General features: G+C 40.1%; 1 protein-coding gene across 3 annotated transcripts in view; it reads right to left on the bottom strand.

The window, feature by feature from the left end:
• Nucleotides 1-12,859, bottom strand: part of LOC138754961 (prorelaxin-like) — a 37,630-nt gene that overhangs the window by 24,228 nt on the left and 543 nt on the right. The window lies entirely within an intron of this gene.

Below are 12,859 nucleotides of genomic sequence, written 5' to 3'. Positions count from 1 at the left end.
ATACCTGGACCTGTCCTGCTGAGACATCATATTTGTTAGTCGAATAACGACCCCCAGTTGACTGGGTAATCCTGTTACATGCGAACCTGCACTACGCCTATATCGAGTACCCGGATGGGTGAGAGGACACGGTCTCGGTAAGGGACCCTGGCTCAAGCCAGGTCTAACATTGTCACGTTCCAACCCCAACCTCCATCCAATCCTCCCCTAGGTTACATGCCAGGACAACAGGAGCAGCAGCACCTAGCAGATGACAATGGCAGCGTATTGGACCAGCCCAAGGCCAATGACGACTGTGGACTAGGTGAGACTGCGACCACACCCGTGGATCCCAGCGATGATACTCTGCCAGTTACCCTGATCCCGGCATCATGGCGATCATGTTGGACTATCAGGCCTCCTAACCGTTACAGCCCTTGAACACTGCATGCTATACCCCCTTTTCTTTTCTTTTATTTACTCACCCCAGGGTCAGTTCCTAAAGAAGGGGTGAATGTGATAGTACAGGATACTATCAACAATGAATATATTTGTCTATATTTATATATAGTAATAGTGATTGGCTAAGAGCCATAGCCACGCCTACTGGCAGGTCATAAAGGGCTGCTCCTAACCAGACCCAGGTCAGTCTGGACTGGTCGACCTCGATGTACTACGCTCCAGTCTTTTGTTAATAAAAGCCTTGGTTTGAGGCAACAAGTCTTTGAGTCATTTGACTCACTACAACCACACCTGGAGTATTGTGTACAGTTTTGGTCTCTTTATCTGAGGAAAGACATCCTTGCCATAGAAGGAGTGCAAGGAAGGTTCACTAGATTGATACCAGGGATGGCAGGACTTGTATATGAAGAAAGGCTGGATCGACTAGGCTTATACTCGCTGGAATGTAGAAGATTAAGGGGGGATCTTAAAGAAATGTATAAAATTCTTAAGGGATTGGACAGGGTAGGTGCAGAAAGGTTGTTCCCGTTGTTGGGGAAGACCTGAACCAGGGAGGAGGAAGTCTTAGAACTGAGATGAGATTTTTTTTTCCCTCATAAAGTGATGAATATGTGAAGCCAGTTCCTTTTCTATATTTAAGAGGGAGTTAGTTCTGGCCTTGTGGCTAAGGGAATCAGGCTATGGAGAGAAGGCAGGTACTGGATACTGAGTAGATGATCAGCCATGATCAAAATGAATTGCGATGTTGGTTTGAAGATCCAAATGGCCTACTCCTACACCTATTTTCTATGTTTCAATGTGAGGAATTCAAGATTAATTTGTTGGCTAATAATGGTTTGGTCTATATTCCAGATCCTTGGAATTCTTTGTGTTCATTGTGTATGAAATTGAAAGAATATGGTGAAATATCAGGTTATAAAATTAATTGGGATAAGAGTGAAATTATGCCATTAGTTGAGGGGATTATAATCAATGTAAACAAATTGCCCAATTTAAATGGTCAGATAGAGGAATTAAATATTTAGGGATTAAAATTGATAAAAATGTGGATAATTTATATAAATTGAATTATTTACCATTATTTTATAAAATTAAAGATGATTTAAAATAGATGGAATTATTTACATACAACTTTAATGGGTGGAGTAAATTGTATTAAAATGAATATTTTTCCAAGGATTCAATATCTTTTTCAATCTATTCCTTGCAGAGTACCTCAGAATTTTTAAAAGAATTTAAATTCAATTATTACGATGTTTTTGTGAAAAGAGAAAATGGTTAGAGTTTGTTTGGAAAAATTAATTTGTAAGTTTGAATTAGGAGGCTTTCAACTTCCACATTTTAAAAATTATTATAAAGCTGCCCAATTGAAGTTTATTAATGGAATATTTGATTTAGATAAATCTTTAACATGGGCTAAAATAGAATTAAGTAAATTAGATGAAAAATTTATAGAATAATTTATTTATAAATGGAATTTTAAATTATTAATTAGTATTAAGGATCCACCTATATTGAAACATTTAATTGAACTATGGAATAAAATAGATTATGAGATAGGTGGGAAAGGTTTGATTTCATGTAAAATGCCTTTATATTAAAATAAACTTTTCCCTTTTACTATTAATAATCAATTTTTGAAGATCTGGAATCAAATGGGGATTAAAACAATAGAAGATTGTTTTGAAGCTGGTTATTTTATTTCTTTCCAATGAATGAAGTAAACATTTAATATCCCAAATAATACTTTTTTTGTTATTATCAGGTTAAAGCTTTTTTAATTGATAAATTAGGTCAAAATTTAAGATTACCTAGACAGACTAAATTAGAAATATTGATTACTAAAGGAGATACAAATAAATTTATTTCAGAAATGTACTAATTACTCCAAAGAAAAGCACCTAATTTAAATATTCACAAATCAAGATTGAGATGGGAAATTGATTTAGATAGGTAGATGAAAATGATTGGAAAATGTTATGTAAAGACAATAATGACCAAAATTATTAATGTAAGAGATAGGCTGGTACAATATTTAACTCCTCAAAATTTAAAAAATATTTAACATTATCAGATTTATGTTTTAGATATGGTCAAGAAATAGGTTCATTTTCTTCACTATACTTGGCAATGTACACAAGTTAAAATATTTTTGGAGAAAATATTAAAGGTAAAACTCCTGTTGGATCCAATGTTATTTTTATTGGGTAATATTAAAATGGTTAGACTTTGCTATGTTGTTAGGTTTTACTATGTTCAAAATTGAATTTTTACAATTAGCTTTAGCTATCTCTAGGAAGTATGTAGCTACTACTTAGAAATCTGATATAGATTTAGGAATGCAAAGATGGCATACAGAGTTGAGAACTTGTATTCCACTTGAAAAAATAACATAGTTTACGTGATAAATTTCATTTTTTTTAAACTATGGAGCCCATATCTTTAGTATGTTAGTCTGAAGATTTAGAATGCTCTATAACTCATCCTGGTGGTGATTTTCAGCTCCACAGTAGTTGATTTTGAAGATGCATATGTAATTTTGATAATCTCCTTCTCTTCTTTCTTTCTTAGGGGTTAGGGGTGGCATGGGAGAGATTAGAGGGTGGTGGAGAGGGAGGGGGGGGATTAAGGTTATACATACTGTACGTATTGTTTTGCTATATAATTCATTATTAATTGTTAAATGTAATTGGGGTTTAAACATTTTTAAATTTAAAAATTTTAAAAAACAATTTTACCATTTGGCCCTCAAACTTGTTCTGTCATTCAGTCATTTCCCAACACTATCTCTATATCCCTGATTCCCTTAACAACTGGAGGTTGATCAAGCACTGTTTTGAATGCACTCAGTGACTGGTCCTTCACTGACCTCCGAGGGAGTGTTTCCCATAGGTTAACCACTCTCAGCATGTAGAAAATACTCCTTATCTTAGTCCTAAACAACCTACTGCTAATACTGAGCCTGACTTCCACAGTCAGAAGCATCTTCCCTTCAGGTAACACATTGAGCCTCGTAAGAATTCAGTACATTACAAGGAAGTTTCATGATTTTAAACTTTGGAATGTAAATGGCCTGATTTCATTTATCACTCACATGGCAACTCCATCAAACATTACAGCATAGTACAGGCCTTTCAGCCCACGATGTGCTGACCAATATGCAGGTATACCTACCTAAAGTCTCTTAAATGCCTCTATTGTCCCAGCCTCCACCACCACCTCTGGGAATGCATTCCAGGAACCCACAACTCTCTGCGTTTAAAAAAAAAACTTACCACTAATGTCTCCTTTGCACCTTCCCCCCTTGTACAGATGTCCTCTGTACACTCCCTGAGAAAAAGGTGCTGGGTGCCAGCCTTATTTCTGCCTCTCAAACTTGTAGACTTCTGTTAAGTCACTTTTCACCCTTCTTCGCTCAAAGAGAAAGGCTCTAGCTCTGCTAACCTAGCCTCATATAATATATCCTGGTAAATCTCTTCACCCTCCCCATAGCTTCTAGATCTTTCCTGAAATGAGGTGGTCAGAACTGAACACAATATTCTAGGTGTGATCTCACCAGAGATCTAAAGAGCTGCAACATGACCTCACTGAACTCAATCCCCCAATTAATGATACCCAGCATACCATAGGCCTTCTTAACTGTTCTGTCAACCTGCGTGACATCTATGGATTTGAACTCCAAGATCCCTCTGTTCTTCCACACTGTTAAATATCCTTCCATTAACCATGTACTCTGCTTTATAGTTTGACCTACCAAAATACATCACCTCACACTTACCGGATTGAACTCCATCTGTCACTTTTCTGCCCAACTCTGCATCCTGCCTACATCCTGTTGTAACTTATAACAGCCTTCAATATTATTCGCAACACTTCTGATCTTCATATCATCCGTAAACTTACTGACCCATCCCTCTACTTCTTTCTCCAGGTCATTTATAAAAATCACAAAGAGCAGGGGTCCCTGAACAGATCCTGGCAGAACTTCACTGGTCCCTGACTTTCTGTCCATTACTACTTTCTGTTTTTACAGGCAAGCCAAGTTTGTATCCACACAGCTCAGGTTCCATGCCTCATGACTTTCTGAACAAGTCTCCCATGGGGGAACTTGTCATATGCCTTACTAAAATCCATATGCCCTACATCTACTGCCCAACTTTCAGCAATTTCTTGTTAGTTTGTATTTGTTCCTCAAAAAACTCAATTAGGCTTGTGAGGCACGACCTTCCCCTCACAAAGCCATGTTGACTATCCCTGAAAAGACTGTACTTCTCCAAATGCTCATAAATTCTGTCCTTAATCCTCTCCAATAGTTTGCACACCACTGATGAAAGACTCACGGGTCTATAATTCCCTTCTTTTAAACAGAGACCACATTTACCATTCTACAATCCTCCAGCATCTCCCCTATGGACAAGGAGGATGCAAACATCAATGCCAATGCCTCATAATCTCTTCCCTTCCTTCCAATAGAAACCTGGGGTATATCTCATCCAATCCCAGGAATTATCAATCCAAATGTTTCCAAGAAGATCCACCCCTAGAACCAGTCAAGTGATTCTTCTTTTCACTTTTTCTGGGCTAACTAATTTTTTTAAATTATTTTTATTAAGAAATGAAACCAAACCTCTTCACAATACTCTAGCTAGTCTCACCCTTTTGATCAGAGTGAAATTTCTTTCCTCTTGGATGTATCTGAGTGTAGATATACCTCAAGAATTGATGCACACATGGATGATTACATAAACTCCCAGCAACAACTCTCATGATATTTTAAACAAAATGGGAAATGCTTAACTATTTTGTTCATTTCCAGTTACCTAATTACAGGAAAAACCCAACACCCAACCCCAACCAACCAATTTTCCCCTGCAACCGCTGCAACCGTGTCTGCCTGTCCCGCATCGGACTTGTCAGCCACAAACGAGCCTGCAGCTGACGTGGACTTTTTACCCCCTCCATAAATCTTCGTCCGCGAAGCCAAGCCAAAGAAGAATTACAGGAAGGATGTAGAAGAGATTTATCAGGATGTTGTCTGGATTGGAGAAAATGCCACATGAAGCAAGGTTGATAGAGCTAGGTTTTTTTTCTTTGGAGTGACAAAGAATGAGCGGTGACTTCATAAAGGTGCATAAGATTATGTGAGGCATAGATAGGGTGGACAAAAAGCACCTTTTTCCTGATGTGACAATAGCAAATACCAGATAACATCTGTTTAAGGTGAGGGAGGAAAGTTTAGGGGAGGTGTCAGAAGTAATTTTTGTTACACAGAGAGAGAGGTGGGTGTCTGGAATGGATTGCCAGGGGTTGTGATGGAGGCTGGTACAATAGGGACGTTGATAAGACTTACAAAGGCACACGGATATAAGAAAAATAGAGGACATGGGTGTGAGGGAGGGAAGAGTTAAATTATTGTACGTTAGATTTACAGAGGTCAGCCCTACCTCGTGGGCTGAAAGGCCTGTACTGGGCTGTAATGTTCTATGTTCTTTGTTCACAGTCACAGAATCATATTTCTCAGGTAATGGTCTTTTACCAAGCCTTGGTAAGTGTCCTGGGTAAACTTGTACCTCTCACTTTGTTCGTTTTAGATTGGTCACAGTGTTTGAGCTACCGAAAGAAAATAGACACACACGCCAAGAGCACTTCAGTTTATACAAATCTTTATTACAAATTCTAAAGCTGATATCAAACTACAATATGCAAGCCCTTCCTAATTATACTTATCAACGCCTGGACTGATCCCAACTGCCGAGGCGCGGCAACAACTGCACACTTGTAGTAGGTCGTCGGGGCGCCGGTAGCAGCTTCTCAACCTCCCCCAACCGGGACGTTGGCTGGACTCTAGAAGTTCTTCTTCTTGCTGAGAGATGTTGCCACCTCTCGGAGAGTCTCAAACTTCAGCAGAGGGACCATGGCTTATATTACCCAAAAACGGCTTACTCAAGCACCTATTCCCAGCACAAAAAAGATAAGCGAGCAAGCTAGCATGCCTAGGCTTCTATCGAATAACACAGCTTTCTAGCTTATCACTTTGATAAGCATATTTTGCTTCAAGGTTAGGTCACTGTCTGACAGTCTGTAACCAATATACTAACAAGCAGGAAGATTAAATATTAAATATTCTTGGTACACAGATGTCTTTTTGTCAGATAACTGTATCTCTGGGCCCTATAGTCGAATTTAGCTTATGTCTGCTAAGTCTCAAAGCAGGTTACTGATTCTCAGCTTTACAGAAGCAAAGCATGGTTTAAATCCAAAGCAAAAGCATGGTTTAAATCTTCCAATACAGTAAGTCCTGTCCTGCCATAACAAAGCACATAGAAGGAGCACTGTGACTTGCAGTCAGTTGGGAGGAGATATTGTTGTTGATTTCAGGCTGGATGAAATCTCACATTATCACTGATAAAACCCCTGCTTATCATAGAGGCATATAATCATGCAAATTGGAGACAGGGCATCTTATCCACACAGTCCATCATTCTCACTAATTACATCTTTTTCTCCTCACTAACTCCCCCCAGAAATAATCACTCACCTCCACTTTAGGGGCAATTTACAGGGATCATTTTACCCAGCACTATTCACATCTTTGAGATTCAGGGAACCCACACATCATGGGCAGAATGTGAGAGAGTAACCAAGGTAGCTGCTCTATATACTGTGTGTCTGTACTGCCCATAGACCATTGTAGCTTTGGCCCCTCGCTCAGCTGATGAATCAGGCACTACACCAAATATTAGTTTGAAGAGGAATTGAGGGGTAGCTGAAGGTTAACAGATCGTTAATACCAGGAAAGGCTCAACTATGCTGTAACTGACCAGGATGGCCATATCCTGAGGGATATGGCAGTGAACACTGATACAAAGGAATGATCTGCATGCACATGTCTAAATGTCACAGACTTAGATATCCTTGATGGTATTCCAAGGAAGAACCACTGTACAATCTTGCATTCGCATTGAAGAGATCTTCTGTCTTCCTATTTGTTATTACAGCAATGCTAAATGAGATCAGTTCAGATACCATGAGATACTGTGGAACATCACTTCCACCACTGTCTGCCTCCTTTCCCTCATCTTGGCATTGCTATTAAAAGCAAAAAGTCAAAGCTGCTGGGCGATGGAAAACTGACGAGAAGTACATTCCAGGATCATCCTGTTATATAACTTGATTGCGAGGAGCTGGTGACAGCCTGATCTCAGCAGACTCCTGGGAAGTGTCTTGGACATTGTTATCAAGCAGCATCTCTCCTCACTGCTCCATTTGGGCAGAGGCACAGAACCTAATATCCAGCATCTTAAGGTTCAAGAATAATTTTATCCAAAAGCCATCAGGCTCTTGAACATCCCTGTACCATCCTAATCCTAACACTAAACAATCCCGAGACCACCAAAAGATCTGTCTTTAAAACTGAAATGTCACTTTTGTTTCTTGCATTAACAGCAACTGAACATATATATTATATGTCCTTTATATTTATTATATATTTTTCTAGCATATTGTGGTAATTCAACGTATGCTGTTGAAGTTGGTGTATCTAACATACCTTTGTGCCTGCAGCAAGTAATACATTTGGTGCATTGATAAATTGTACCCATGAAAATGGCAACAAACTCTCATCTTGTCTCATTTAATTGTGGACAAACTCACACTGGTTTGGGATTCCACCAGATTTATCTAACCTCAACAGGGTAGTGAAGTTGATAATCAGCCATGATTGTAGGCTCAAAGAGCTGAGTGGCTTTCTGCTTCTAATTGATATAATTCTCGGATTCTGCAATACAGGCTTAACTGACTCCACTGTCAGTATAAGCTTAGTCCAAGACCTCAATTCCAGAGGTCAATATGTCAATTATAGGGATGGAGGTAGCAGATATCATCTGTTGAGTTCCATTCACAGATCCTCACTGAGTGAAGCATTGTCCATATTAACCTTGTGCTGAAACATGCCACAAAATATTTTTGCCACATAAATGTGGGCAAAGATCATTTCCATCAATAGAGTCCAACAATCTCTCCTTGATATTCAAAGCCTCTTCCACTGTGGAATCTCCCATGGTAAACACTCCAACAATCATCTTGGATCACATCATATAATCAAATGCTCAACATGTATTTTGTTGCAACATGAAGAGATCTGGGCTCAGTGGCAAGTGACTGTCCTCCAGTGGCTATAACGCCTTTCCACCACCTTCATTGCGTGTCCAGTGTGATCTAGAACACCCATTCTTAACCATTTTTGGCTGTAGCCCCCTAAGAACTCTGCACGAAGTTTATGGACTTTCTTCCCTGTAAAGCAGTCAAGTTTAGTTGGTTTCTTGTGTACTTCTCACCTACTGACTACATTAAAAATAGTAAAATCCCTGTTATCTGGGGTTTCAAGTATCTGAAATTCTGAAAACTGAAAACCTCTGAAAACCGAACATATTTTTGATGGATGTCATTTGCTCACTGTAGCTCACGTTTGGCGCCAAACGTGTCCTGATGCGACCCACACTCACACTTGAATATCCCGCGTCGGTAATTAGTGGAATTACTTTACAGTACTTGTATAAGTACGAGCGGGAAAAAAAGAGTCCAGCGCCTCCGATTCATCATAGATGGCTCGATGTCAGATGCCTCTGGACTTTAAAGACTGTGAAAATGTCAAAAAGAGCTGCAGAGGTCGCTATGGGTAACAGCGAAAAGCAGAAAAGGAAGCTTCTGTCATTATCGATAGCGCAGAGAGCAGAGTTATTGCAGAAGCTTGATCGTGGTGTATCTGTGTGGTGTCTTACTGAAGATTATGGTGTGGGCCCTACCACCATATATGACATAAAGAAGCAGAAAGATAGGTTGTTGAAGTTTTACAGTGAAAGTAATGACCAGAGACTAATGAAAAATAAGAAAACATTGCATAGGGCAAAAAACACAAATATTGATCGTGTGCTGATTGAGTGGGTTCGACAACGAAGAAGTGAACTTCAATCAGCCTCTGACTGATTTGATTGTCATGAAACAAGCTAGAAAATTCCATGAAGAGCTGAACCTTGAAGATGAGTGAATATTCACAAGGTTGGCTGCAGAAATTTAAGAAGTGTCATGGTATAAATATCTAAAAATCTGTGGCGAAAAAGCTTCTGTTGATTATAATGCAACTAAATGTCACATTGATGAATTTGCCAAGATGATATCCAATCAAAACCTTCGTCCAGAGCAAATTTACAATGCTGATGAAACAGATCTCTACTGGCGCTACCTCTCTAGAAAAACATTAACAATGCCTGATAAAAGTGCACTATCAGGTTTCAAGGATGCTAAAGATAGGGTGCAAATGTTGCAGGCACACACAGGTTACAATTGGCAGTGCTTGGAAGCCAAAATCCAAGATGTTTCAAAGATGTACCAAGGTTAACTGAGCATTATTATACAACTAAGAAAGTGAGTAACCAGAGAAATGTTACTGATTGGTTCAATAACCACTTCGTACCAACTGCATGAGTTCACTGTATGGAGGCAGGACTTGAAGAAAACTGCAAAATTTTATTACTCCTAGACAACTGCTCCACACATCCCCCTGCTGAACTTCTTGTGAAAAATAATGTTTTTGGCATTTACCCCACCCCCCCCCCCCCCCCCACGTAACATTGCTAAGGAATGTTATGCTCAATAAAGACCAACTATCAAGACTTTTTTCTGAACTGTGTGCTTGATGCAGTCAACAGAAGCGTAAGTATCAAATACTTCCTGAAAGAGTTCACTCTTAAGGATGCCATTTATGTACTTGTTAATGCTTGGAAAAATGTAACTGAATCAAGATTAAAAAAATTATTGGTACAAACTATGGCCTGCAACAATGTTCGATGAAAATGAGCCTACAGCTGAAGACTTTGAAGGATTCCATGACAGTAATGAGATGATATCAAAAATCATTGCCAATGCCAAAAGTGTTGGAGAAAATGTAAATCCATTAGAGGCAGCTGATATCGAAAAAGTGCTGAACATTGACAACGATGCCCCCATTGTGACTACATTAAGTGATGGAAAAATTGCTGATATTATGATGATAAACATGAGGAAGAAGACATTGTGAACACACGTGAAAAAAATGCCCATAGATAATATGTCAAAATGTGGTAAAACAGGATTCTGGAGACACTGTGGTTATGAAAAAACACACAAATGCTGGAGAAACTCAGCAGGTCAAACAGTGCTTTTATGTAATAAAGGTGAAGATACATCACCAATGTCTTGAGCCCTTCATCAAGGAGTGTGATCAGTTCATCGGAGGCATGAGATTACAGCTGTTTATTCAAATAAAGAGAGACTGCTTAGACAGAAACCTCTTTTAATGAAACAGTTGACATTGGAAGAAGTTTTTAAAAAGACTCCAGCCTGAAGACGATGATCGCCATAACAACATTATGGAAATGTGCTTTTACTGCATATACAGTATATTTTCAGGTGTATAGTTTGAGCCAGTTTATCTCTAAAGTTTTACTGTACATTTTGCTTAAAAATAAAAAGTACACTTGTGATTTTATGGTTTATCTTTATCTCACCCCCCCCCACCGTCCTGCACTGCTGCAACCCCCCCAACCCGTGTCCAGCACCATTGCAACCCCCCATCCTGCCTACGCTGCCGCAACTCCTCCCTCCCCTGTCCAGTGCCCCTTCTAGTTGAAGTGTGTCTTTGTTTTGCACAAATCGGAAACAGCACAAGTATCCAAAAATATTATCCAAAAATTCCAAATACCGAAAAGTGTCTGGTCACAAGGATTTTGGATAAAAGATTAAGCACCTGTAATAGACAGCCTCAAGCAACAACAACAAACAAAATATATAGGTAAAAAATATAAAGAATAAAACTCCTTTTTTTCTACTCCTGTTTCTATTCCTTTATTTCAACCCTTCTGTTTCCACTCATTTTTCCCCATTCTTCTACCCTTCTGTTTCTATCATTTTGTTACAACTCTTTTCTTTCAATCTTTGTGTTTTTCCCTCTGTGTCTACCCATTTGTTTCTTCCCCCTTCTCTCTTTCTACCCCTCTATTTCTAACCTTCTGTTTCTAACCTGGTTTCTACTCCTCTGGTTCAATCCCTCTATTTCTACCCTTCTGTTTCAATCCCTCTGCTTTAACCTGTTTCTACCCCTCTGTTTCAACTGCTCTGTCTCAGCGTGTTTCAACACCTGTTTCTGCCCCCCTTGTTCTACCACTCTTTAACCCCTTTCTCCTCCTGTTTCACCCCTCTAATTCAACCTCTCCCTTTCAATTCCTGTTTCAACTCCTCACTTCCTACCTTTTCTACCCGTTTCAACCCTTCTGTTAATACCCGTTTGTACAACTCTGACTCTTAACTCACTGATTATCCCCATCTATCTCCACCCCTCTGTTTCTGCCCCTCAATTTATGACCCTGTTCCTACTCCTCTGTTTCTCCCTCCCTCTTTCTATCCCCCCCCCCATTTCCACCTCTCTGTTTCTACCCCTCTGGTTCAACCCATCTGTCTCAACTCCTCTGTTTCAAGCCATACATTTCAAGGTCTCATTTTCTTTCTTTTTAAAATATTTGTATTGATTTGGTAGAGAGAAATGTTTTACATTGTCAACATATTAGTATTGTACATACATATTGTATTGATTTGGTAGAAATAGTACATGTTTTACATTGTGTACATATTAGTTACAATGCTTTTATATAATACAATACAGAACATGAATCATAAGTAATTTATACATTGTCTTGTACATAATGCTCGAATAAAATGGAGATTCCCTTCTAAAAACTTCACCTCATATTGTAACATTACAACACATTCTTGGTTGGTTATCTAATTGGACTAATCTCTTCTATTTAGAAAGGAAAATAGAAAAAAAAGAAAAACCTACCCATTCCCTTTTTTGAATATTTTATTTTTGATTTTCAGACTCGTATAAATCTAAATAAACATGTTCCCCAACAAATGGTATATATCTATGGAGTCTACTTTATTCCCTCCCCCTCTCCCCCTCCTCTCCTCTCTCCCCCCCTCTCCTCTCTCCCCCCCTCTCCCCTCTCCCCCCCTCTCCCCCCCTCCTCTCCCCCCTCTCCCCCCCTCTCCCCCCCTCTCCCCCCCTCTCCCCCCCTCCCCCCCCCTCCCCCCCCCCCCCTTTCCTCCCTCCCCCCTCTCCCCCCCTCCCCCTTTCCTCCCCTCCCCCCTCTCCTCCCCCCCTCCCCCTCTCCTCCCCTCCTCCCCCTCTCCTCCCCTCCCCCCTCCCCCTCTCCTCCCCTCCCCCTCTCCTCCCCTCCCCCCTCTCCTCCCCTCCTCCCCTCCCCCCTCTCCTCCCTCCCCCCTCTCCTCTCCTCCCCTCCCTCCTCTCCTCCCCTCCCCTCCCCCCTCCCCACCCTCCCCCGACCTTGTGTCCCTTGTTCCCCACCCCCCTCATCGTGAACCC

This window comes from Narcine bancroftii, chromosome 1 (genome assembly GCF_036971445.1).
Source record: "Narcine bancroftii isolate sNarBan1 chromosome 1, sNarBan1.hap1, whole genome shotgun sequence".
In the NCBI taxonomy this organism is placed as follows: domain Eukaryota; kingdom Metazoa; phylum Chordata; class Chondrichthyes; order Torpediniformes; family Narcinidae; genus Narcine; species Narcine bancroftii.
This window is presented reverse-complemented; position numbering and strand designations above follow the sequence as displayed.